General features: G+C 38.0%; 1 long non-coding RNA gene across 1 annotated transcript in view; it reads left to right on the top strand.

Annotated features, from left to right (window-relative positions):
* LOC137621205 (uncharacterized) overlaps nt 1–27,500 on the top strand; it is a 378,775-nt gene that overhangs the window by 105,736 nt on the left and 245,539 nt on the right. The window lies entirely within an intron of this gene.

The raw sequence follows: 27,500 nt of genomic DNA, 5'->3' as shown, positions 1-27,500 counted from the left end.
CCTATAGAGGTATAGACCCAAATGTTATCCTTATTCATTTATTTATAAAGGGTGCTGATACCTTAGTTCCTGATTTGTCTGTTATTTTTTGTTCACTATAAAGAAGTTTCCTTTTGCAAATGTTGGAGAATTGGTAATTTTACTCCATTAAATAATTATGGTTGGAACTGTAGCCTTCCTGATTACCGTCCAATTTCTGTAACTCCCGTATTATTTGAAGTTTTTGAAGGCCAGTTGGCAAGACGTATAAATGGCTGTAATGAAAGTAGCCATCTGTTCCTTAATCTGGATTTTGTCTCTCACACGGGCATTGGAGTTTGTGATGCTCTTCTTATAGTCTCCAGTGTTGTGCAGAAGTACGTTGATGGTGGCCATAAAGTTCAAATGATATGACTTTCATACTGCTTTTGACCTTGTTATACTAAACCCAGGAAGAAAGAGCAAGTATGGGAGTGGACTTGGTTTTAAACAGTTTTCCCCACTTATTCCTTATCTCCACAAATCACTGGCTTATCTTCTTTCTCCAACCCGGTTCCACCTTCTCTCTCTCTCTCTCTCTCTCTCTCTCTCTCTCTCTCTCTCTCTGTTTTATCTTAATTGGTCTATTTCCCAAATTGTATCCGAAATTATTCTAACTTTTGTTCCACACCACCAGTAAGGTTCATATGCCAAACGCTGCCGCTTCACACTGCAACATGCACCTACTTGAGATGGACAGTTTCCCTGCTTCAAGTTCGCCATATGGCCACCTTCATAGCCAAGCTAAGGAAGTTATCTACAGCGTGAACAGGTACTTCTTAAAAAAAGGCGAGAGAGAGAGAGAGAGAGAGAGAGAGAGAGAGAGAGAGATTTTCGGAAACACACAAATTTATATGGAAACACGCAGAGAGAGAGAGAGAGAGAGAGAGAGAGAGAGAGATTTTCGGAAACACACAAATTTATATGGAAACACGCAGAGAGAGAGAGAGAGAGAGAGAGAGAGAGATTTTCGGAAATACACCAAATTTATATGGAAACACGCAGAGAGAGAGAGAGAGAGAGAGAGAGAGAGAGAGAGAGATACCGATGATGTGTGGCGACATGGCACCAGTGGGGGAATCAGTTTCAAACAAAGTATCCTCCCCTCGGTAATTTTTCGCTGCGGTGAGTGTAATCATGAGGCCTTTTCTTCAAAATTGAATAGGTGGGAGTTCGTGATTTTTTTGTATCAGTAATGATTTTTAACAATATTTAACTGATATATTTCATACCTCGTGTCACGCACTCAAGCACAATTTCCAAAATCTCACGCCTTGACAAAAAAAAAATATATAAATAAATAAATAAATAAATAAAAAAATCAAAATCGATAACACACGACAGGGCATTGAGAACTATGTCAATGTGAAGTATTCATAGCGATTAAAGTTGCAGTTTAGAATAGTTGCTTTAATTTTATTAACCAAAATGACACGTAGACAAGGGAAAAGTGTCTTACTCGAGCAGTTGTGTATTTTATGTCGAATATTGCCTGGAATTTTTAAATGTGATGTACTGATTATTTTCCATATGCACATTGTGAAAAAGATCTCGATCCTTCTTGTACCAAAGACTACAATCATTTCCTGTCTGGATAAATATATAGCAACATAACATGTGAAGAGAACATATTACAGAAAAAGAAAAAAATAATTATTTGAGAAAATACACATTTTCTGTCACCTTAATCAGGGATACAGCATAGATTTATGGCATTATTTTACCTGTTGGATATATTGCATTGTTAGGAAAATAATACCATCAGAGGCCTTAAAATGCCCACCCCCCCAAAAAAAAAAAATCGTTTTCGGTGGAGGTGTTGGTTGTTTGGCGAAGCCCCCTACAACCTCTTTTTTCCCCCTTTAGACCTTCGCCATAGACTTGACAAGGAGCTGGACAGCTTAGTTGTGTCACGCAATGACACCAGGAAGGGAAAATCCTTTTCTGTAATTCTTATTGTTCCATCAAGTGAGTGGAAATAATGATAATTCCTTCTCGGAAAAAAAAAAAATAAATGAATAGCAAGCCCATCTTTATGAAGCTCAACGGAAATGGGTATTTGCATTATGTACTGGTAAAATACAAAAAGAGCTATCATAAAACGTACGATGAGAATATTTTTTTTCCATAGAAGTAGGGGAATTTCATAAAAGATAGGTTACTATTACTATAATAAAATTCCATGTTAGTGTTAGTGGCTCTTATTAGCCTACACCGGGAAGATGCGGAAACTTCCTTGTTTCGCATCAACAATACAATAACACTTATTTGAATTAAATGCGGTATGATCAAACTTGAATTCCACCATATTTAAATTTTACTTGATGATTACATCTTTATTAAATGTTAGTTTTTCTAGGACGATGAAAACAGTGACGTTGAACTAACAGTTGTTTGATTTTTTCGGTGTGAAGGATATCGGTAAGCATGTTTTAATTTCCAAGTTCAATTTCTATTTTGATAAATGGTATGGATATTCCCTGCTATGCTAGACAGACGTAAATAAGGTATTGCTCTCTACGGTTCTCCTTAGTGGTAATGTCCTGTTCTTTTTGGAACAAGTACGGTATGTTATTGCATATTCTCGTATCAACAGAATGTAGAATTCAACATTAGAACCTCGTCAATACTATTTTTACTATCCTGATTTAGAGTGTCATATATGAAATTAATTATATGCTTTAGTGTAGGAGATCATCAGTAGTATGATTCACATTATTATTATCATTAATATTATAATTCTTAATAGCTGATGTGTAACATTCGTAATTGAATGAAAAATATGATTCACAGCGATTTCGTCGTTATTTGGTGTATTGATAGATTTTCTGAATGTATTTTTCATCAACGTATATATAGTACACAGTGTGGTTTTACCTTGTATTGTTCAGTATTTTCGTATTTTTCAATCCATTTTTTTAAAGAAAAATTTTAGCCTTCTCTCTCATCCAAACGTCGAGGGGCAACTGAAGAGCGTAGAATAAAGCCGATCGCTCGTTTTCCTGAGTGCTAAAATTAATCGGTCAGAAATAGAAAGAAAAACTCAGCAAGTGTAAGATAAAGAATACATCAGAACCACTTGTTATTTGTCGTAAATTTGTTACAATATATATTAAACAATAATTCTCAAGGAACTATTTTATCAGCAAAAGCAAGATAACTTCACTTGTCCTTTGGCTTCTTCGGGCACATTCATATCGAACACAAACAGGTAAATATGTGCAAAGTTCTACATGTATAAATCTGACCGGGTAAAGGAAAGTGATCAACCATAACGTTAGTCATCTATTCTCGCGTTTAAAAATCGTTCCTATACAATACAGATGATTTAGTAATGACGTTACGACCTGTGACCTCATTTACCCTTTGCTGAGGCAGTTTACGATTCCATTCGTCCTGCATCCTCGTAAAACTTCAGTATCATCTGAATTAGCTCGGTTCACATGTCTCGCGTTTTATTAGCTCGTTTATGAACTCGTTCCAGACTTAATGAAGTGATGCACCTTCCAGGAAACTTGTGTCACCGAACACCCGGCTTCGATCATACCTGTCGGAAATAAGTGCCACCGACTTCCTTCTAAACTTACTAGCAGGTCATGTATCTCGTGCGTGATGCCAAGGAAGTTACTTTTTCCTTGGATTGTATAACTTTATTCATGACTAAAGTAGCTTCAGTGTTTTACATCAACTTTGAGGAGAGGAGGGCACATACACACACACACACACACACACACACACACACATATATATATATATATATATATATCTATATATATATGTATATATATATATGTATATATATATATATATATCTGTGTGTGTGTATCATATATATATATATATATATATGTATATATATATGGGTGTGTGTGTGTATCATATATATATATATATACATATATATATATATATATATATATATCATGTATATATACATATATACATATATAACATGCATATATATATATTTGTATACATATATACACACACAAACACACACACACACACATATATATATATATATATATATATATTATTTGTTTCCATAGTGATTGTATGTCAATTAACTCATATTACTGCTACGGAATACATTCTCTCTCTCTCTCTCTCTCTCTCTCTCTCTCTCTCTCTCTCTCTCTCTCTCTCTGGCCTCCATATTAAATAATTTAGATGCGAAGTTTGCGTATTTAGGTACGGACGTTTTCAGCCCAAAACGAGAATATTAGACTCCAGTATTATAAGACCTTTCATTCTAATTCATCTGACATTTTTTGGTGGTGCACGGGACATTTATAATTGAATTAATTTCACCTGATAACAGAAAGGATTCCGGTAGTTGTTCCATTATTATTATTATTATTATTATTATTATTATTATTATTATTATTATTATTATTATTATAATACGCTCCTTCAGTTCGTCGTACATTAAACCTGTTTGAAAGGTGCATTAATGCGTTTATACTTTTATATGCTTTATTTCGAGTTAGATAACTTATAACTATGGGATGATTGAAAAAGTTTTGGGGATGTATTGTTTGATAAGATATATTATAGTTAGTGAACTGATCAGCATTATAACTGTATGCTGTATTCATCTTCCTTGGTGGGATTAGACTTGAGTTATATAGGATAAGGATGAAAGACAGAAAGAATAATTGGGGAGTTTGTCAAAAGTAAGGCTATTTACAATAAGGGCGACATTCTACTTTCAGTACTCTACATGGCTAGTTTTGGAGCAGGTCACGTCACACTGGTATATTACAGATGGTAGAACTAAGATTTTCACCATTATCTCCTCCTACGCCTATTGACGCAAAGGGCCTAAGAATTTAACTGTAACTATTTTTTTTTTACCAAACATCAAAATTTGAGATGAATTTCCCCCCCCCCACAGAATCCTATGCATTAACAAGTATTAATATTCTAGAGGTCCCTGCCTAGGTGCAAAAAGGTTTTAAATTTTGGAGTAACACCCTCCATTATCTTTGCAAGGTCATAATCATCTTCTGATGATACCTGGTCTTCCGTTGTTTCTGGTTAGATCTTGATTAATTCACCGTATTACGGTGTCAGTCCTCTACAAATTGCAGTCTAGTAACCAGAAAAGTGAGATTTATAGGATCTGCGTCTCCAATTACAGTGAGGCTAGAAGCCCTACTGTATACGAACAATCATGTGTAATGTTGGAGAATCACGAGTATTGGAAATATCAAACACTTGTCAGGGCTTGTTGTTCACCTACTAAGGTCAGGTCTTCGCATCGTACAAAATATCTGAGAGAGAAAATGTCTGATGTTGATTAATAAAAATTGAAATCTTTGTTGAACATGAACCTGGTGTGAGAAAAACCCTGATAATGTGGCAAAGGTGGCCACGTGTATGGTGACATGAACATTTTAAGAGAAAATCTTGGATATTGATCTCTGTTGGCAGTCATCTTTGAGCTGAATTTGAACTTGGTCAGAGAAGAGCCCTGATATTGAGCAACGAAGGCCGGCATGCTTAGCCTGAACATAAATGTGGTGAAATAAGTACAAAGAGCAGTGGCATTCAAGTTGAATTGAAACATAACCAGAGATTTCTAGTTCAAGAAGATGATACACTTCTAAAAATTCTACCCTCTTATTGCAAATTTCCTCTTTGATAAATATGACGAAGATACGGTGCAAATATATAAACTATTAGAAAAGAAAATATACCTTCGATGGCAAATACAAACTGCAACCCCTCCCCCTTCTTATATATGGAAGACTTGCTCAGGATAAAAGAGAAAAAATAAAAGGAAAAAGAATATGATCATGGTGATGCTTTGTCACGTCGCTCACGCTTACCCTATTGCGAACAAAGAATGAGCATAACAATAAGAGGACCAGAAAAAAAGCAGTGAAAGACAAAATATGCTTATTTCAGCTTCCGGCACAAAATTATCCTTAAGATTTAACAACTCTTAGAGAAAAAGGATTAAGAGAAAAGGGGGATTAATGATGAAAATCCTGATGATTCTGTTTGGCACTTAACGGGATCCAAATCCATTTGTACAAAGAAAGCTCCTAGAGTCTGCTAATGAAAGCATCTACTGGAGAAATTGATAGAGAGTTGCCAAAACATTAGGATTTAACGGATAGGGATCTACCAGCGTCATGAGAGAGAGAGAGAGAGAGAGAGAGAGAGAGAGAGAGAGAGAGAGAGAGAGATATTCCGATGAAAGGCTAGCATAATTCGAGTGAGAAATGAGGATAAGAATGTTGTCCATCAATTGAGATTGAGCCATACATCATCTCAATTGAGTCATGGGAGGAACTAGAAAGGATTAATTCCTTCTCGTGTTTATATGTTTATGTTTCTATGAATTTTTTTCAGGGGTTATCTGGCATTCCCTTCATCGCTACGTCGATTTGGAATTTGCATTAGTTCAATATTACTTTGGTGTGAAGCGCCACTGAATGAACAAAAGAGTTTCCCTTCATTTCGGGACGTAGAAACATTAGCTGTTTGAATTTATTAATTATTGGATATACGTTGTTTCCCCTATGCAGATGTATTAATTATTTTTCGTTCTATGTCATACATATATTCCTGCAGAGATGTAATATCCTGTATGAAAAGAAATTTTTATTTGCAAAACCATTTGATATATGAAACATCTAAGTAGATTTTAAGCCTTATAAGAGATAATGGTTACTGAGAAATTTTATATATATATGTATATATATATATATATATATATATATATATATATATATATTCTTACGAAGCTGGTCTTGTGTTGAGTAAATATTTTATTTACGTATTTCATTTGTGTATTTAAGAGGTGTATAGCCAGCTCGTAAGATAAGATCCTCTCTTGTGGGTTTAAGTAATTGTATGTAAATTATATAAGACTTTTGTCTTTCATTTAATTGTATTTTTCATTCAAGCCAGTGTATGTAAATTCACATTATTTTTAGGAATTAACTTTATTATTTCACATATTTTGTTACGAAGTCTTATGTAAACTTGTTTTTTGTATGCTGTATCACACACAAGGTAATAGTACAAGGTTTTATGTCATGTTTATGAGAGATTATGCAATTCTAATAATTTTCACATGGTTAGAAAATGCAAGAAACTTCTGGATATATTTACTCTTTTTAATGTTGCAAGGGGTGGGTGGGCGGAGTTAGTTGAAAGAAGGTTACCCTGCAAGCAAGGTTAGTTAGCCTGTTTGTTTGACTTAGTTGGCAACTTTGGCACCACTAGGCCTTGTCCCCAAGTCACAAGAATACTGTATTTAGAATGATATAGAAGTTCTAACTATATATATATATATATATATATATATATATATATATATATATATATATATATATATATATATATGTGTGTGTGTGTGTGTGTGTGTGTGTAAATAACGGATTTTGAAGTGGAGCTAAAAATCTATTTTTGGGTGAGATGGCCATGTCGTCCTGATGGAAATTCCTTAAAGTAGCTTCCTAAGGGATATATGTACTACAGTGATATTCCCAGAGAATTTACCTTTAGGTATCCAGAATTCTAACTCCTGGCTCGAATATCCTTAAATTTCTCTCAAGGATATCGCATAATATCAGAGGATGTATTTTTGACACGCTACATAGCAATCTCTGTACCCCTAATAGCGCTTACGCTTCGAGTGGGGTGTGGCAGAATAGAAGGGGAGCCGTATCAAGGTTACCCCCGTTCCCGTACTACTATTGAGTATGACAACAGCGCCATCTCCAAGATGGCGGACATTCCTTGTAGCATTGAGCATGATGCTACAGATACAGTACTTTGAGAAGGATACTGTGAAGATCTTTTCTTTTTAGAAAAGATGGGTGGGTCCATCAGGACAACATGGCCATCTCACCCAGAAATAGATTTTTCGCTTTGCTTCAAAATCCGTTTTTTGGGCTCAAGCATGTCGTCCTGATGGAAGCATACCAGAGTATTAGTGTATCCGTGGATTTTCATCAGTGCCTTAACCTTGGGACAACATTTCTATGGTCATGTGGACCAATTGAGACAAATGACGTCACCGTTATCCGTTATCATTACTAATCATAAACAATGTTAGTGCTTCCTGCCCCCTACAGGGAAGAGTCATTCTAGACAGTAGAAAAGGGGTCTCAAGGTTAACATATATTGTATGAACAAACATAAGTATACACTGAATATACAAACAGTCTCATAGTTTGTATATATTGCCGAATCAATATCAGTGTCTCTTATCTATTGTTTGTGAGCATACAACTATATGAAGAATACTTACTTTAGTAAGTCAAAGAACTCTGGCATTTTATACATGCAATTGTCGGGCGAATTTGGATGCAATACATTTTAATAAACATTTATTCCTAATAAATGACTAAATGAGTTAACCAGTAAAACGAATGTAGTGTGACAATGGAATTATACACGTAACGTATACGGAGACTATATTTCTTTCTTGAAAGGGAAAGAAATGATGTGTGCCACTCTCAGATTGAAGAAAATTTTTATGATAAAATTTCTCTTTATGATCTCTGTACCGGTTACATTCTATCGACACTGCGTACTACGTACACATGGCACTAGTGCTATCTGTATAATTCCACAATTGGTATTTTGAACAGAATTAGTATCACCATGGTAACACTCATTTAAAGGAGGTCACCCTAAAAGTGATGACCCCTTCTCCCTTTAATTGACAGTCCCAGTTAATTAGCTGTTCATCGCAGAATTAAACGGCAGGTTTTAAAACACTACCTGCCGCCACCACATAATGCTTCAGTTCATGGACCTGCTTAGCATAGTGTTTGTAGAACACTCTGGATGATTTCCATCCAGTATATGAGCGAAGACGCTCGAAGTCCATATACTGAAAAAAGTCCAGTGATGAAGCAATTTTTCTCGGATCATGACCTGCTGGAGTACTGTCATGATCCGTTCTACGAATAAAGTAGGTGAGCTTCGCCCTCAGTTGTTTCAGGGACAAGTTTGATCCAGAGGTTTCTCCTTTAAAGAGTTGTCCTCCCCTGAAGTCTGAAGTTCTACGAAGATAGACCTTTAGACACTCTACAGGACATAGAGAGACATCTTCCTTCAGAGGGCAGATTCTCCAGGGACCCCACCTCTTAGTGGGTAGCTCGTTCTTAGCAAGAAAGGTTGGATCAGGGAAAACATTCAGTTCTCCCGCTTCTGTGAACTGAATGTGGCCCTCATCTCTAGATAGGGCCCCTATTTCACTAACTCTAGCCCCGGAGGCTATAGCGAACAGAAAGATAACCTTTTGGGTTAGATCCTTAAGGGAACAATCTTCATTGTTCACTGATGAGGCATAATGTAGGACCTAGTCCAAAGACCAAGAGATGGGCTTTGGTGGTGCTGCAGGCGTAAGCCTTGCACATGCCTTTGGAATCTTATTAAAGATTTCATTTGCCAGATCCACTTGAAAGGCATATAGAAGAGGTCTAGTCAAGGCTGACTTGCACATAGTTATCGTGTTGGCCGCCAGACCTTGATTATGAAGGTGGACAAAGAAGGACAGACAGAAGTTCAGTGAAATTTCTTTTTGTCCCTTTGCTTTCACGAACACAATCCACTTTTTTCAAGAAGACTCATATTGTCTTCTAGTTCACTTAGACTTGTATTCCTCTAAGAATTCTATATTGCCTTCTGAGATCCCAAATCTTTTTCTAACCGCTAGGCCAAGAAAATCATGAAATGAAGGGTTCGGGTTCTCTGTGATAAAACGAAGGCAATTAATTTCTGAACCTTCTGAAAGAGACCTAGGTTCAGAACTAGGGCCAGCCTCGGCTTCAGTTCCTTCATTAAGGAGGACAGATTGCTCTTGGGCTACTTGGGAGCCAATAGAGCTACTCCCCCTTGGAAGTATCTGAGCCTGTTGAGGACCTTCAGCAGGTGATTGGATGGGATGAACGGGAATACCTGAGTCCATCCCTTCCATACTTGAGACTTGCTGTCTATAAACTCTACTAGAGGATCCTCGTATGGGGCTACAAAACGAGATAGTTTCTTGAAGACCTTGTGATGAAGAGGTCGATCTGCAGTTCCGGGACTTGTTCCCATCTGGGAGGGAATAGGTCTGCGTCCATGGACCATTCCAACTCTATCATCCTGAACCGAAATAGAGCATCCACTGTCACATTGTGGATCAATTGTATATGAACTTCTGACAGGTGCTTTCCCTTTAAGAAAGGGATGGTTAACTTCACCTAGACTGTATGAGACGTTCCTTAGCATTGTCGATTGCGACATCTCATTATCGTTTCGGTGTCCCAGATCAGTCGTAGGAAGTCTGATCTGTGTGGAGAGAGCTTCCCCACTCATGACAGGACCAGCATAGTCTTGGGACTTTCGGGCTTTGACTTTTGTTAGAGAAGCGATTAAAGAGGGACCGATATCGGTCTTTTTAGATCTCTTCAAGCGTTTGATGCGTATTTTCTCCAGGCTCTTGACGCATCTTTACGCTGTGCTCTTAGCACTAGGTCTGTCACTATTGCGAACTGGGGAGAGTTCAGAGCTTCTCCCTGTTAGCGTCTTGGAAATCTGACTGATTATTTGAGTATCTTGACCGACCTTGCGATCTCCTTTTATATTCCCAAGGAAAAGGAGAGTTGAAGTGACCACAGGCTTCATTAGTTTTTCAGCCATTGAAACCTTTGAGCTGGAGAGAATCGAGACTTCTAGAAGCTTATCTTGCATCCACGATGTCCCGGGAACCGGGTCATTTCCTTGGATGCATATAGACCAGCCACTTCAGTTGCTGCCCACCCCAGCCTCTCGTCCAGGTACATTGTTGCCTGAACCATTTCTAGGCTTGGTTTTTACGTGACTAAGTCTGCCAATCCTATGAAGATATTTAGGACTGTGTCTAGTCCGACACGTATCTTTCCTAGGATGTACGTTACTATCTGTAACTTGAATCCTAGATAGGAGGGGAAGGGGTGATTGACTGGAAGTTGCCAAAGGACACCTTTCAGGTCTGACAAGACTACGAACACCCCTTTTGGAAGCAAGGTCCATATGTTTAAAAGGATTAACATCCTGAACTTTCTGTTTTATATGAACTTGAGTGGCGACAAGTTCAGAATGACTCCGAGATTTCTTGAGTCCTTCTCATGAACACAAAACAGCCTTCCCTGGAACTCGATGGACTAAAGTTTCCTTACCACCTGTATGCTCTGGAGATCTCAGGTATACTCCTCCAGGAGGGTTTTGAATTGTAGGAGAAGGTAAGGAAATGATGGTGGAGACATTTCTGTTTCCCATCATAGTCCCATCTTGATTAGGCCTTGGACCCAAGGACTTCGAATAATCAGTAGGTTTAAACTTTTGACCACCTGCCTGTGGCATCGTGGTCACTGGAATAGTGGGATTTTGTTGAACATCCCGGATATTTCCAGCTTTTCCCGTCTTATTTTTAGGTTGAGGTCCCAGAACCATGGAAGATTTTCTCTTTGAAAGGATGCCCCACTTTTGGAGAAGACTTATGTTCTCCATGGTGGCACTCTTAATCACTTTCTTAACTACCTCGTCTGGGAAGAGGTCTTTGCCCCAGATGTTGGAAGATATTAGCTTCCTTGTTTCGTGTTTCACTGTTGCAGCAGCAAACACAAACTCTATACATGCTCTCCTAGCCTTCATAAAGGCATAAAGGTCCTTCACTAAGGCAGCCATATGCATTTTGGCTAGGACCATGAGCATGTCTGGGGTATTTTGATAGGTTGAACACAACTCTATGTAGTTTTGTAGAGAAAGAGAGGCTGCAAGTCTCTCCTTTGTCTCTTGTTCATTATACAAGAGAAACTCGGATAGTTTAGGGAGACGTTCGTTAAATTGTCGAATGGCAACATCCGCATCTAATCTTCCTACTGAGAAAGTTAAATGGACTTCCTTCCAGTCCTTCTCCTGTCTGGGAAAGGCTGGTGACAGAGGCTTGCACTCCTCGAGTGCAGGACATGGCCTACCCGCCTCCACTGCCTTGGCAACAGATTTAAATGCCTTCCTCATAAAGGGGAATGAGATTGAAGCAGGAGCAAGAAAGGAAGGGTGCCTGTTATCCAGTGAGAATACCTTCGACTCCGAGTAACCCGCCTTTTTCAGGGTACTTGACAGGATAGCCTGTGCCTTATCATGGTCGAGAATCATGACCTCCTTTGATTCCGTTCCTTTTCTTGACTTTGGTTCATACCTCAGTCGAACCAAACAATTAGGGAAAGCATCAAAGCTTGGCCAAAATTGGATTCTGTCCAAAGGAACAGCACCTATCTTCTCTGAGATGTAGAGTTTGCCGTTTAAAATCGGCATGAGCTCCGCAAACCTCCAGGGATTGGTTTTGGAGCATGTCGGTAGGTCTTGATCCATGGGTCGTTTGAATGACCCTTGGGAAGCGACAAGAGAAGCTTTGCGAGGCTCTATCTTGCATTTTACTTCCTGCTTTTCGTTTTGTTTTCGAAAGCTCTCTATTAGATTATTCACTTGGGCACATAATTGTTCCATTATATCTAATAGAGGGGTAGAAGACGAAGATGTCGACGTCAATGGCTCTAGAGCCGGCATAGGCGGAGGCAATTCCGACACAACATTTTCCCCTTCCACCCCCGGGCACTTCCTGCCCTCCTTCCCAAAGGCTATCTGGCCGTCGGGGGATGTAATTGGTGCCTGAGGCACCACTATTTCCTTACTTGCCTTCGGAAATAGTAGTTTACGCATCCTATCATTAGGTAGGTAAGGTCCCGGAGAGAGTTTCTGGAAGCCTCTCACCCAGTTGCGTATTTTGTATTTGATTTGTATTGAGCTGTATCGCTAGTCTCTATAGACTTGAGATTCTCGAAACCTTCACCTTCGGACATTAATGTCCGACAAATATTGCAAACCTGCGGGTTCCAATAATGTAGGGATTCGGAAATAATATTGCAGGGGGCATGAAACCTGCAAGTATTATTACCGTAAAAATACTTACTCCTGGTCTTGCAGAAGACTGCAGCGCAAGTCATCTGGTGTCCCTCCTGTAAAGAAAGGAAAACAGAATGAGTATATAATGGAATATCTCACTGATAATCAACATGCAAAAGTCATCTTTTAACAGAATAGCTTAGGATAGTAAGCTATAAAGGGATAGTAGGAGAAACATACTTGTGTACCCCCTGCAAGCAAATGCTGTTACCTCCCCTCAGTATTAACTATAGGGAGATTCCTCTATCAAGGAACTCCAACTAAAAGGGGGCTCTAACCCCTAGGGGTAGAGAAGTACAAATTCACTGTCCCTTTTTATTTTTAACACTGTGGGGTTATGATGACTGATTCTCAATCAGAATATTGAAGAAATACTATTCTTTTAATATAGGAGCGGTACCAGCAGAAGCTCGCACAAGGGTACCCAAGCTATGTTAGAAATAACCACTGTATAATCGTAATGTAGTTTTCTATTTGCAGTATATATATATTGCAAATTACTGGCTACTGTACAATTATATATTGTAGTTCAGCCAGTATGCTGCTTTTGTAGCAAGCATTTGACAGCGCGGTCCAGCTGCCATGATGCCAACTGGACTAGGAAAAAATAAAGACATATATTTGTGTATCCCACCCAACCTATTTTCCATGGCCTTCCTTACAATATTAAATCATAGAGTTTCCTGATCAGGGAGACTCAAGGGTTAGGAGTGTAACACCCCAGCCTTGAAAATATTTAATATTGCAGGGTAATCCAAAAAATCTGATTTCGAATCAGAATATTGAAGAAATTATATTCATTCAATATGGGATTGGGCTCAGCAAATACCTGTGCAGGGATACCCAAGATATATTGGAAATAAATACTAGTATAATATATATAATAGTTTTCTATACTGCAGATATACTGGCTACCTGTATAGCATATACTGTAGTTCAGCCGGCATGTCGCCGGCATAGCTAGATCTTGCCGGCATATCCAGCATGCTAGCTAAAAGAGAGAGAGATAGCATGGAGTAAAGGCTACTCCATTAAGGATGTAAAAGTCTAATTTTAGTGCCTTTCTCCAGACAGAAGGTTCAAATGGAAGGGGAGAATGTACCATTCAGGTTTCCATCCAGCTACAGTACTATTGCCGGCAAGGTGCCGCTGATACACTGCCGGCAGGCCAGCCTCCGGCAGTACCAGTACAGTCGGCGTGCTGCCATCTGAGTCAGCACCTATCTGTGCCGGCCTGGCCGGCGGTACTCCGGCAACAGAACCTGTGGGTGCCGGCAGTCGCCAGCCACCGTTAGAGACCATAGTTGTCGACAGATGATGTGGCTACCGGCAGTATGCATTGCTGCCGACAGCCGTCATGGCCGCCAGCAGTTGAAAGACACATGGTCACCGACAATCAACATGGCCGCCGGTAGTTGTCATGGCTGCCTGCAGCTAACATAGCTACCGGCAGCCGGACAACGGCCGTAGAGAGGAAGTCTGACCGGCCCCGGCAACCCACCGGCAACGGTAAGGTTGCAGGACGCTGGCCCAGAGAAAGACAATGGCTCGGCCATAATAAAGTGGACAGAGGGGGAGGGAACAGGGTCCTGTATAAGGTGTGAAAGGAGCTGGCAAAGTTGTCAGTCCTACCACACCTTTAAAAACTCTGTTTCAGTATCGGCGGTAACCTAGGTGACAGGAGAGACTTAGTTCTCCAACCTAGAGATTGCCAATACAGTTAAGGGGACGGTGGCATTGCCGCCTCCTCTCCTAGGCAAAAGAAGAATACTATTCTTCAGCCTAGGGGGCTGCGAGCACAGGACTAGTCTTCTAGACCACAAGGAGAAGATGGTATCCTACCACCACTTCAAGTGCGACTAGGGAGGGCTAGCCTCCAATGTCGGCAGCCTAGCCAGCAGGGGAATGACGGTATCCTACAACCCATTCACCTTGCCGGCAGGTCGCTGATACAAGACTAAATACTCTGAGATTCTGACTGAATCCCAAAACCTGCTGGTATACCACAACCTGCGGTTAAGGGAAGAGACAGAAAAGACCTAGGCTAGTCATGCCTGAATAAAAATTCAGGGCACGACCCACTAGGGCTGTAGCCTGAAGCTACGCTCAGAGGGAAGGAGAGATTACCCTTAAATCTCCATGGAGACGTGTAATGTTTCATATAATTCTAGGAGATATCTATCTCCACTATACACGAGGGCAACCGAGGAAATGTCTGAACGTATAATAAAACGCCTAGGTTAGGTTACCTAGGCGAGACGAGATCTCGGTTACCTAACTCACCGAAACTCTAACTATACGATCGACATAGGAAAGGAAATTATGCAATTTATAAACATCTTTACAAGTATAATTTGCCTAAATAGCTTAACAGGCCTAGCTCTTAAGCATCATAAATTACTCTAATTTCACTGTGAAACAGGAGCTAACATATACTCATAGTAAAGACCCAATACTCAACTTTCCAGAGGTGGAAGAAGATGGAGAATGCATAATTATAATCCTTGCAAAACGATCGAAAAAGTTAGATCACCAGGGAACACCAATGAGCGAAATTGCTACAAAATAAGAAATATTAAATCCCCCCGAATGAACATCATGAAACGACAGTGGAGGTCCTGTAGAGAGTAGGGTTCCCCTGTTGTACAGCACCAGATAAGCAGCCCTTAAAGTAAAGTATGTATATATATATATATATATATATATATATATATATATATATATATATATATATATATATATATATATATATATATATATGTGTGTGTGTGTGTGTGTGTGTGTGTGTGCATATATATACATACATACATATATATATATATATATATATATATATATATATATATATATATATATATATATGTATGATAATTTTCTCACAAAACACACGTGAGTAGGTATTACAATTATTGGATCACAAAGAGTTCTTCAATATCCAATTCATTCGACCTTAGGAGTGAATATCCAGAGGGAAATTGATTTTATTACAAGAGTTTCTACAAGGGACAGGGTAAATTATGTAGAGATAATAGAATTATATTGATAGATATACCGAAACTATGTATTCACACCGTCGTTTATTAATTTTCATTATAAGAGAAATAAATGAGGAAGTACGGTTTTATTTCTTTATATATGTAGGATCATCCTTCGAGATCAATGTTTAGGCCAAGGTCTGAATATGTATAGACCTTGGTTTAGACCACTTGTCTCACCAGTAATAAGTCAGGTTACTGAACAAGGCGGAACGGTGTAAGAATACTCGGTTAGATTCTAACCATCTGGTGATAGACGCAGTCAGTATCAGGTACCTAGTAGTCGACTGTTCCAAGTAGTAACCGTCGTAGATGAATTTCATCTTGCGAATATTATCCAACTCCAAAATGCATATGTATTCCCAATTTGAAGGAGAGACTCTGTGGTGTAGAGTTTTTTGAGCTCTCAGCAATTTTAATTTTTTTTTATTTTTTACCCTATATGACTCTTGTAACCATTTAAAGTTTGGTTGACTGGTAGATGGAAGATGAGCTCTAACCACATACCTTTTAGAATTTTAGCACACTGCTCTATCACAGAGTGTTAATTTTGATTATATAATTAAGGCCGCATTTCATCCTGATACTGTAGCTTTGGAACAGTCAACCAAATGTAATTTTCTGACTTATTGGCAGTAACGTTTATTAGATAATGAAAGGAGAAAGAATGGGGATTATTTTAAAAGGATTAAGGTAGCCAAGTAAGATCTCCAAGCTTGATATCAGGTGAAATGAAAAGACATTTATTCCTACATTTAGTTCAACAAGTGCACCTGTTAAATGTCAAAGGTGTCGGACTTAAATAGATTATGGCTATTATGATACAACCTTAATAGGGGATGTTTTCTTCAAATTCAAAAGTGTGGTGAAAATAGTTACTGTAGATAAGAGATTGTAAGACCACTATAAAAATACATAGAGAGATGCTTACTTAAGGATTAGGTTTATTTTTAAACTAAAGTTTCGTTCTTTCTTACGAAGATGAGATATTATAAAGAAGTATAGAAAGGCTTCGGTAAAAGATTTCGGTCTACAGAACTTCAGCGTTTAAGTGAGGAAATCTCATAAGATCATGTCTAATAGAGCGACATTTTAAGAAATAATGGAGAGTGTGATAGCAAAAGCAGAGAATAATAGAAGCAAATTTTTCAGCACCTGACACGCTAAAGGTGAGATTCAAGATGTGCGTGTTCCACACCTTTGGAATTTTGCTTAAGGTTAAAGGGAAAGTAATGCATAGAAATGTAAAAACATGGAGCATCCAAAAAAGATTGAACGTGTAACCCTTAGGCAAAAATATTGAAGAAAATCAACAGGCAATTAGCACTAGGACCGAATGTACACCAAATCAAATATTAGTGTTAAGCGACATGGTGCTAACGGATAGCAGAAAGTTTAGTTGGTCGTCCTTAACTTTCGAGTTCACAGAAGGAGGTGAAGTGGGTTCGAACGTCTTTGTCAAGGTCTCTCTTTGCTCAAGTTTGAGTCGAACTTCTTCCTGAAGACGCGCCCATGCTTCCGGAGGTCACAGGGTGTTGTTGAACTTCCTTCGAAATCTTGGTGGGATTCTCTCTCTCTCTCTCTCTCTCTCTCTCTCTCTCTCTCTCTCTCTCTCTCTCTCTCTCTCTCTCTCTCTCTCTCTCTCTCTCTCTCTCTCTCGTAAGTGTTTGTTTATTAATGGAATCCCTAATGAAGAACGGGAACAAAATCAGGTTGTGACATTTTCAGTAATTTTGATTAAATGAAAAGTTCAGAGATTTAATAAAATATTACAATAAAATTTTACGAACTTACTGTTTTCGTACAGCACACTTAAAGGCAGACGTTATATGGTTCTTCCCTGTGAATAATTTTACTTCTGGTCCACGTACTGCAGTATGTGTGACAATTTAATAGCTTGTTTGAAATTTTGTGAATGAGAGTCGTTTGTAGTATTAATTTAGTTCTTTTAGTCAACGACCATAATTGATTTAATACAAAAATGTTGAAGAAATAGATGACAAATAAAACTTCAATTAGAACTTTGAATTAGATATTGTAGGTATTTGGTGCACTTTATTGTCATGTTGCAAGTTCCAGTCACTAATATTTCATATAGTATAGTACTAGCCTTTTCAGTCTGATCTGGATATTTTGCCCCCCTCTAGACAAGATCCAATAGAATAATCTTTTTTTATTCAAATTTTTTTTTCTCTCTCTCTCTCTCTCTCTCTCTCCTCTCTCTCTCTCTCTCTCTCTCTCTCTCTCGTTACGGTTTAATTTTACTTTGGCTAGGCATTCACCGAATATCCTGGCTATTCTTTATACGAACTCCTCTTTCCTCATACACCTGACAACACCAAGATAACCGAAGAGTTCTTCTTCACTGAAGGGTTTAACTACTGCACTGTGATTGTTCAGTGGCCCCTTTTTTCTTGGTAAGGGTAGAAGAGAGACTTTGGCTATGGCAAGCAGTTCTTCTAGGAGAAGGACACATCAAAATCAAATCATTGTTCTCTATTTATGGGTAGTGCTATAGCTTCTGTACCATGGTCTGCCTCTGTCTTGGGTTAGTTATCTTTCTTGAGGGTACGCCCGGACAAACTATTCTATCTTATTCTCTTTCTCATTTTTTTAACAGTTTATACTTGGAAGAACTATTTTAATGTTGTTACTGTTCTTAAAATATTCAATTTTAGTTGTTTATTACTTGTTCTGTAGCACTGGTCTAGTTTTCCTTGGATTATAGAATCTGTTATACAAGCACCCTGGACCAGGGTTCGAATCCCGGCCGGTCAGATGCTATTGTCTTGCGTGATTTTGCCTCGAGAGACTAATCCGAGGTTGACAAGAGAATCCAGACATTAATGTATCAAAATATATGGCTTATTTGAAATATGAAAAAAAACACGCTTAAATGGGCAAACTTTATTGTTGATCGGATGCCTAGTTATAAAGCTACCAATTAGCTACGATGGTGAAGATGGGTTGATTTCAATTCTAATTACAAAAAAAAAAAAAAAAAAAAAAAAAACTGAATTCGACAAGTATATGTACAGAATAATTGTCATTGACTTTATCTTTCTTCGTGTCTAAATGGTACGGTCACTGTCATACACGCATCCTGGGCCAGGGTTCGAGTCACGGCTGGTCAGATGTTATTGTCTTTGAGTGATTTCGCATCAAGACTCCGATGCCGAGCTCGTTAAGAGAATTCACACATTGATGTAATGAAATATATGGCTTATTTCAAATATGAAAAAACACGTCTAAATGTGCAAAATTTATCATTAATTGAAAACCAAGTTACAAACCTACCAATTAGCTACGATAGTGAAGATGAGTTGATTTCATTTCTAAGTACAAAAAACCTGAATTCAAGAGTAGAATTGTCATTGAGTTTTATCTTTCTTCGTGGTCAAATGGTACGGTCACTGTCATACAAGCACCCTAGGCCAGTGTTCGAATCCTGGCCGGTCAGATGCTATTGTCTTTGAGTGTTTTTGCCTCGAGATTGTGATCCTGAGGTCGGTAAGAGAATCCACACATTAATGAATTGAAATATATGACTTATTTTAAATATGAAAAAACACGTTTAAATGTGCAAAATTTATCGTTAATTGAATGCCAAGTTACCAACCTACCAATTGGCTACGATGGTAAAGATGGGTCGATTTCAGTTCTAAGTACAAAATAACTGAATTTGACAGGTATATGTACAGATGAATTGTCATCGACTTTTATCTTTCTTCATGTCTAAATGGTACGGTCACTGTCATACAGGCACGCTGGACCTGGGTTTGAATCCCGGCCGGTCTGATGCTATTGTCTCTGAGTGATTTCGCCCCGAGAATCTGTTTCCAATGTCATTAAGAGAATCCAGACATTAATGTATTAAAATTTATGGCTTCTTTGAAATAAGAAAAAACATGTTTAAATGTGCAAAATTTATCATAAATCGAATGCCAAGTTACAAACCTACCAATTAGCTACGATGGTGAAGATGAGTTGATTTCAATTCTAAATACAAAAAAAAACCGAACTCAACTGGTAAATATGCAAAAGAATTGTCATTGACTTTTATCTTTCTTCGTGGCTAAATTGTACGGTCACTGTTACACAAGCACCCTAGACCAAGGTTCGAATCTTGGTCGGTCAGATGCTATTGTCTTTGAGTGATTTCGCCACGAGAGACTGATCCCGAGGTCGTTAAGAGAATCGGGACATTAATGTATTAAGATACATGGCTTATTTGAAATATGAAAAAACACGTTTGAATGTGCAAAATTTATCATATATATATATATATATATATATATATATATATATATATATATATATATATATATATATATATATATACACACGAGGGGTGATCAAAAAGTTCGGTAAATGTGTGAACATTTATTAAATTACGAACATTAATATGTTTTGTCACTAATCTCCTTCAAAGTACTCTCCTTCAGCACGTACACACTTACTCCACCGTGCCTGCCACTTTTGAAAACATTCCTGGAAGTCCTCTTTCTTCAATAACTTTATTTGCTTTGTCGTGTTTGATTTGATGTCTTCAATGGTGTCAAATCGTTTCCTTTTCATCGTCGATTTAATTTTCGGGAATAGCCAGAAGTCGCATGGTGCCAAGTCCGGAGAATACGGTGGATGCGAGAATCCATTAGACGTAAAAGGACGGAAAAATGGAGAAATAGCTGGCTGCTGCATCATGACAACGCGCCCTCTCACACGTCACTGCTTGTTCGGCAGTTCATGGCTGGAAAGAATCTCGCTGCAGTTCCGCATCCACCGTATTCTCCCGACTTGGCACCATGCGACTGGACTTATCTAACCACGAAAGACCAGGATCTAAAGAAACGTAAGTCAGTTGAGAGACCTAATGCACGCTCAATAGGATTGATCTGTTTCTTATATATAATTTACGCTTATTATAGTTTAAATTATGGTCGCCAACACGTCGAAAAAATTAAAGTAAAGGATTTTATCATTATAATTACCATTATATTTGTGCCTTTGGTTTATAAACCAGTAGAGTTTCATTTTGACTAAGATTAACTACGAACTTAATTCAAATATATTTTTTCTTATTTAATAACGAGTGTTCATTTACGAAATTTACGTTTTCACGAAGCTAGCTTGCTGAATTTCTTTACCTTCTCGTTAAATTTATCGATTAATTTCTTATGTTAAATTGATTCTTTTCAAGAGGTGTATATTATCTTTTATTATTTTAGGTCCTTTACATAGGGTAGATAGTTACCGTGGAGAGGAAGTGGTGCATACATCCGAAGACAGCTTTTTGGGTGATTTCCTCTCAAGACGAGAAACGGCAGTTCAACATCTATAATTTCACTTATTAAACTCGATAGTTTTCTTTGTCTTTGGTTTACATCCTCACTGTCAATTCATAATTTTTACCATATGGCGCCCGAACAGGGACTTGTTGGTTATTTGCTAGTTTTTGCTTTTCTCTGTCCTTTGTTTTCTTATCCGCTCGGCCATTCGAAATTGTTTTGGTGATTTAGGGCTGTTTTGAAAAACTGGTTACTTTTAGTTAGAGGTCTTAACGACTTTTCATTGTGCCACTTGAGTTGTTTTCTGTCGGGAGGTTTAGTTAGATTTTTTTGAGAGAGTCATTTGTGACTTTCTAGATTATATTAATTTCATTAGGTTTGTAAGGGGATTGCAGGCATGTCAAAAGACTTGAAATTTCTGATTAGTTCTAGGGCTAACTATCGACGACAGGTCAACCGTATTCATTCTGAATCAAACAGTTTTGGTAATAGTACTTCTCAGGAGAGAGACTGTCTTGTTAGAAAATTGAAAAGACTCAAGGATGAGCTTGAAAAGGCCGACTCGGTCATTCTAACCCTGAAATAGGAATTAAACTCCGAGGATGAGACGAAAGCCATAGCTGAAAATGATAAAGAAATGGAAGTTTCTAGAAGCACATTGAGCAGCATGCTTAAGAGCGCAACTGCCCCTTTACCTAAATTCGCAAGTGAAGAGGGAGAGGATCTTATTAGGTTCTTTCAGCAATTTGAAGATAGTTATTCTGACTACGATAAATTTTTACTTTTGAAACAGCAAATTTCAGGGTGTGCCTTGTCTTGTATAAATTCCCTGGACAGCATACAGCATTCTTATAACGTAGCAAGAGAGCTTTTGTTGAATGCTTTAGCCTCTCCCGTCACTAGAAAATTCAACGTCATCAAACAAATGTAGAATCTGAAGCTTGATTACAATACAGAACCGTTTGAGTACATAGGGAAAATTAATTCTATTTGCGGATCGATTAGCGCTTTGAAAATAACCTCAGAGGATATTTTACAGTATTTTGCCTGGCATGGTTTAAATGAGAACTTCCAATCTCATTTAATTCATATCCCCAACGAAACCAGGCCATCTTTGAATCAGATAGGAGATAAATTTTTTGAAGCCACTGAAAGGTATTTAACCAGTAAACATTATAAAATTAAGCAGAAAGCAAGAGAACTTTGTCCTAAAAAGCTACGAGTTTTGCTGCAAATGTTAATTACCAAACAGACCCGTCACTCAACGTTTTCAAAGTGTGTCCTTTATGTAATGAGGATGGTGACTCCTCTCATCCCATTCACAAGTGTGAAAAGTATCCTGAACCTAGGTTAAAAATCAACAAGCTAAGAAATTTGAAGGCTTGTATAAAATGCGGCAGGTTTGATCAAAATAAGGATACCTGCAAATTTCACTTCCGGAAGCGTTGCGATTGTGGCGCTTGGCACTTCAAATTTCTATGCATGAGCCAAGAAAGCAGTGGAGTCCTTAGGGATAGTGGCCAAAGTAATGTAAAATTGAAAAGGAAAATTCTAAATAAAGTGATCGAATTGTGAAGGAGAGTAATTCAAGCACGATATTTGTTGAGAAATTTTCTGAGTCGTTCAACGTCACAGACTGTAGCCACGCAATACTCCCTACCTTTTCTTGCATTCTTCAGGGAGAGACAAAGATTCGTTGCATGAGGGACAGCGGGTGTCAGTCAAACTTCATATCAGAGGAGAGGGCAAAGTATGAAAACTTTGATCTCATAATCAAAATCAATGGATTTAATTCTTCTAAAGTTTATCATACCAAGTCTTACAAAGTGCCTTTGACGATTGAAGATCTTATTTACGAGATTGAAGGAACGGGTGTGCCATCTATTCACACTTCATTGAAATTGCCTGGCTTACAGAAAATTGTTCGGGAATTTATGAACAGGGGATATTCCTTGGCTGATGACTTCTTGAAGGACGGAAAAGATGAAATTAATAGCATAGATTTTATTCTTGGGTCAAATTTTGCTTATTGTCTTCCTGAAACAACAGTTTCATTTGGGGGTAATGAAAATGATGCACCGTCGGTTTATTTCTTGACTGCCGCAGTTGTAATGCTAATGGGTAACACAGATCAAATTAGGAGCAATTTGAAGCACCTCCCTCCTTGTTTTGGGGAAGAAAGAACAAAAGCTGAAATGCCTTTGTATACATGTGAGGATCTTGTCCTTTCAAATAATAATTCTTTAGATCCTCTCCTAGATTGTGATGATCTGACAGAAAGTGAAGGCAGGATAACAATAGTGAACGATGTGGGGAGAATCAACCATGCTTCCTTGGAAAGAGCTACTCAAGAGATCCATGATAAGTGTTGCACAGATACCTTAAATTAGGACACGCAAATATTTCCCGTTAAGGTAGTTGAAAACGAAAGAATAATAAATTATGTTCTTCAAAATACGAGGCGTAATGAAGACGGCAGGTTAATCATGCCACTAATCTGGAATCACAAAGAGAAGCATTTGCTAGGGCAAAATAAAACTCTAGCTACTAAAATTCTTGATTCAAATTTCCAAAGAAACTCTAAGGGTGATGGAGTAACGTTGAAATTAATCGACCAATGCTTTAGAGAGCAATCTGAACAAGGTATTATAGAAAGAATTGACAACCTTGATCAGTACTTAGAGGAAAATCCAAATCACAGTTTCTTGGCCCACATGGCAGTATTTAAACCAGAGCGTGACACTACAAAATGCTGAGTAGTATTTTTATCTAATTTATGTGAAAATAATCCTTTACAGGGAGTAACCATGAGTCACAATCAAGCTATGTTGAATGAACCTTGTTTAAACCAAAAGATCACCACAGCTTTATTACAGCTACGCTTTGATTCCAAACTCCTGTGTTTTGATATTAAAAAAGCCTCTCTCAACATATGCCTCTCGGATCTAGATTCCAGCAAGTTACTTTTTCTATGCCATTGTAATGTACAGAAAGGAGATTACAGTATTGTTGCACATTGTAGCTTAAGACTTCCATTTGGTCTTGTTTGTTCCCCATGCATATTATTACTTGGACTATATAAAATTTTGATGATAGACACTGATGATGATGACCAGGTAAATTTGCTTAAAAGACACATTTATTCATTATTATATATGGATAATGGCAGTATTACTGCAAATAATAATAAAAAATTGAAGTGGGCCTTTCAAGAGTTAAAAGGAATATTTGAGCCCTATAAATTTTATCTTCAGCAGTTTGTAACAAATGATACTGAAATTCAGGAGGAAATTGATAACTGCTCTGGAAAGAAACCTAACAGATCAGTCAAATTATTGGGGCTCTTATGGGATCGAGTTGATGATACCCTATCCACTAAGCCTCTAGTTTTAGATGGTGAGGCAAATACAAAGAGGAATGTTTTGAAAACTATTGCCAGTCACTGATGTATTTGGCTTTACTTTGCCTATTCTGAATCGAGCACGGCTCTTTCTACATAAATTACAATGTGATTCGTCCTGTACCTGGGACTCCAAATTGCCGGATGCAGAAATTAAAGAATGGAAAAACATATGTCGACAGGCAAATTCCTCTCCCCGCCTCAGAATTAGAAGATTTGTTGGCCAGAGAAATGGAGAATATTAACTGATTTCCTTTACCGGTAGTAGTAAGGATATATACGGAACTGTTATCTTTATTCAGGATATCAAGTCATTAGAAGTGAACTTTGTTCTAGCTAAGAACCGTTTAGTGAACAAGCAATTATCTGGGAAGAGCATGCCTTCCCTTGAATTTCAGGCCATTACTCTGGGTGCAGAAGTGTTAATAGATACCTATAAGGAATTAACTGGGCCCTCATGTGTTGAAGCAATCAACATCAAAGAACTCCATCTGTTTTCTGATAGCTTGGTGTCCTTATCCTGGATTAATTCCTATTGTTATAAATTAGGTAAGATGCATAAACACAGCACCTTTATTCGTAATAGGTTAGACCATTTAAGTACCTTGTGTGAGACGCATCCTATAAGATTTCAATTTGTTTCAGGTATTGAAAATCCAGCTGACCTTGTCACTCGTGTAGCTTCATATAAAACTACCGTTAAGTCTAATTTCCTCTCTGGGCCAGTGTTTTTTGAAAGAATCTGCTAACTTCTATTCAAGTCGCAGTGATATAATCAATATCATTGTACCAAACCCCAGTGCAAAACCAATGGATGTTGTTTCGGAGAATTACAATCAAATTAATTTCGGCTCCACCGAAGAGGAATGTGCGGAAAAGTTAGCTTCAACAGGCAGGTGTTCTGGGGTCTTTCAAATCCGGCCAAATTACTACTGGTGCAGCCGGTAAGGGAGAACCGGAGCACTTGGTGACTGTGAACAGGTTTTCCAGTTTGTCTAGGTTGTATCTGTTCATAGGTACGTGCTTAAGTTTATTGGGAGCCTAAAATGTAAACTTTACTCCAGGTATCCTGAGAGGTATGGAAACCTGAGAGTTCTTGACGAAAACTTTTATGCCAGGGCAATGAATTACCTAATTAGAATAGAACAGCGCATTTACTTTCCCGAGATATTCAGGTATTTTGACAGTGATTCTAAGTTCGTTGAAGATATCCCAAACTTTGTTAATCAACTCAATGTATATCCTGATAATGAGGGAATTCTGAGAGTGAAGAGCAAATTCTCAAGATGGAAAAAGGATAAGAATTAAAGATTTCCTGTTTTGCTTTCTAAGAATAGCTACATCACAAAATTAATTGTTTTGGATTTGCATGAGAAAATGTATCACTCAGGCTGTTACAAGGTTTTGTCTGAATTCAGAAGACAATTTTGGATTCCACACTTTTTCTGTTGTGAAACGCATCCTGCAAGAATGCATACTTTGTAGAAAACTGAAGCAGAGAGCTATTAAACTAAATCAATCTCTCTACAGGTTATTCAGACAAGAACCTAGTGTTCCCTTTCGTACAATATTCATAGATCACATAGGCCCTTACTTTGTACTTTACAATGGCAAAAAGGTGAAAGTCTGGATTCTTTGCATAACTTTCCTTTGGTCGAGGGCTATTAATTTAAAAGTTTGTCTTGACTTGACCTCAGGTGAGTTCATTAGAGCTTTACAGCTTCATTCATTTGAATATGGAGTGCCTGAATTATGTTTATCTGGTCTTGGTTCATCCTTAGTTGCAGGAGCTAACATAATTACTGACTTTTTGAATGATCCAGAAACCCAAAGTTTTTTTTGAAGAACAAGGAGTACGTCCATTAAAATTTGAGCAATATTTTAAAGGCCATCATCATCTTGGGGGATTAGTAGAAATATGTGTGAAGATGGGCCGCCAGTTGCTTCATTGCTAAATCAAGAAAAATGTTCTTCAGTACAGAGATTTTGAGTTTCTGTTTTCACAAACTATTCACCTGGTTAATCGAAGGCCTATTGCTTTCTCGGAAGGTCTAAGAGATACCAGTGATGACGTAATTCCAGACCTTATTACCCCAGAGAGGTTAATACACGGCTTGGACTTACTATCTTTGAATCTTATTCCAGCCATGCAGCCGCTTCACACTAACAATGATCCTGATTGGTCTTTAAACACTGACCCTATTGATACCATAAGAACAAGTTATGAGAAACTGAAGAAAGTGCGCACACATTTGATAGAAACCTACAATGCAGAATTTTTGAATAATTTGATGACTCGGGCTGTCAATGATAAAAGTAGATATAAGCCGGTTACCCACAAAAAATTACATGTAGGGGACATTGTACTGATAAAAGAGGAGAATTGCAAACCTGCCAACTTTCCATTGGCAGTTGTTAAAGACATTAAAACTAACGTAATTGATGAATCAACTGACGCTGTTCTGCTTAAAGGTAAAAACAGGAGATGGTTCGACGCCACGTCACATCTTTAATCCCTATATTAACGCACAAGGAAATGTCACAATCAAATATTAAAACATTGAAAGATCATATTTCTGTTAATACTACGGATCCCACGGCAAACCTGGGGGAAGATAAGCCTCAGAAAAAAGAGAGGCCCAAGAGGAAAGCTGCTCTGCAAAGCAAGCAAAAGACTCGAGGTATGATCAGTAACATTTGAGGAACCTTTCAGGAACATAACTATATAGTTGGGTTTATTAACTGTACATAATTTTGCTAATTTCACAATTATATATATATATTTTCATATATAATTTG

This window comes from Palaemon carinicauda, chromosome 27, assembly GCF_036898095.1.
Source record: "Palaemon carinicauda isolate YSFRI2023 chromosome 27, ASM3689809v2, whole genome shotgun sequence".
Taxonomy (NCBI): domain Eukaryota; kingdom Metazoa; phylum Arthropoda; class Malacostraca; order Decapoda; family Palaemonidae; genus Palaemon; species Palaemon carinicauda.
Note: the sequence above shows the minus strand (reverse complement) of the source record. Positions and strands in the feature narration are given on the sequence as shown.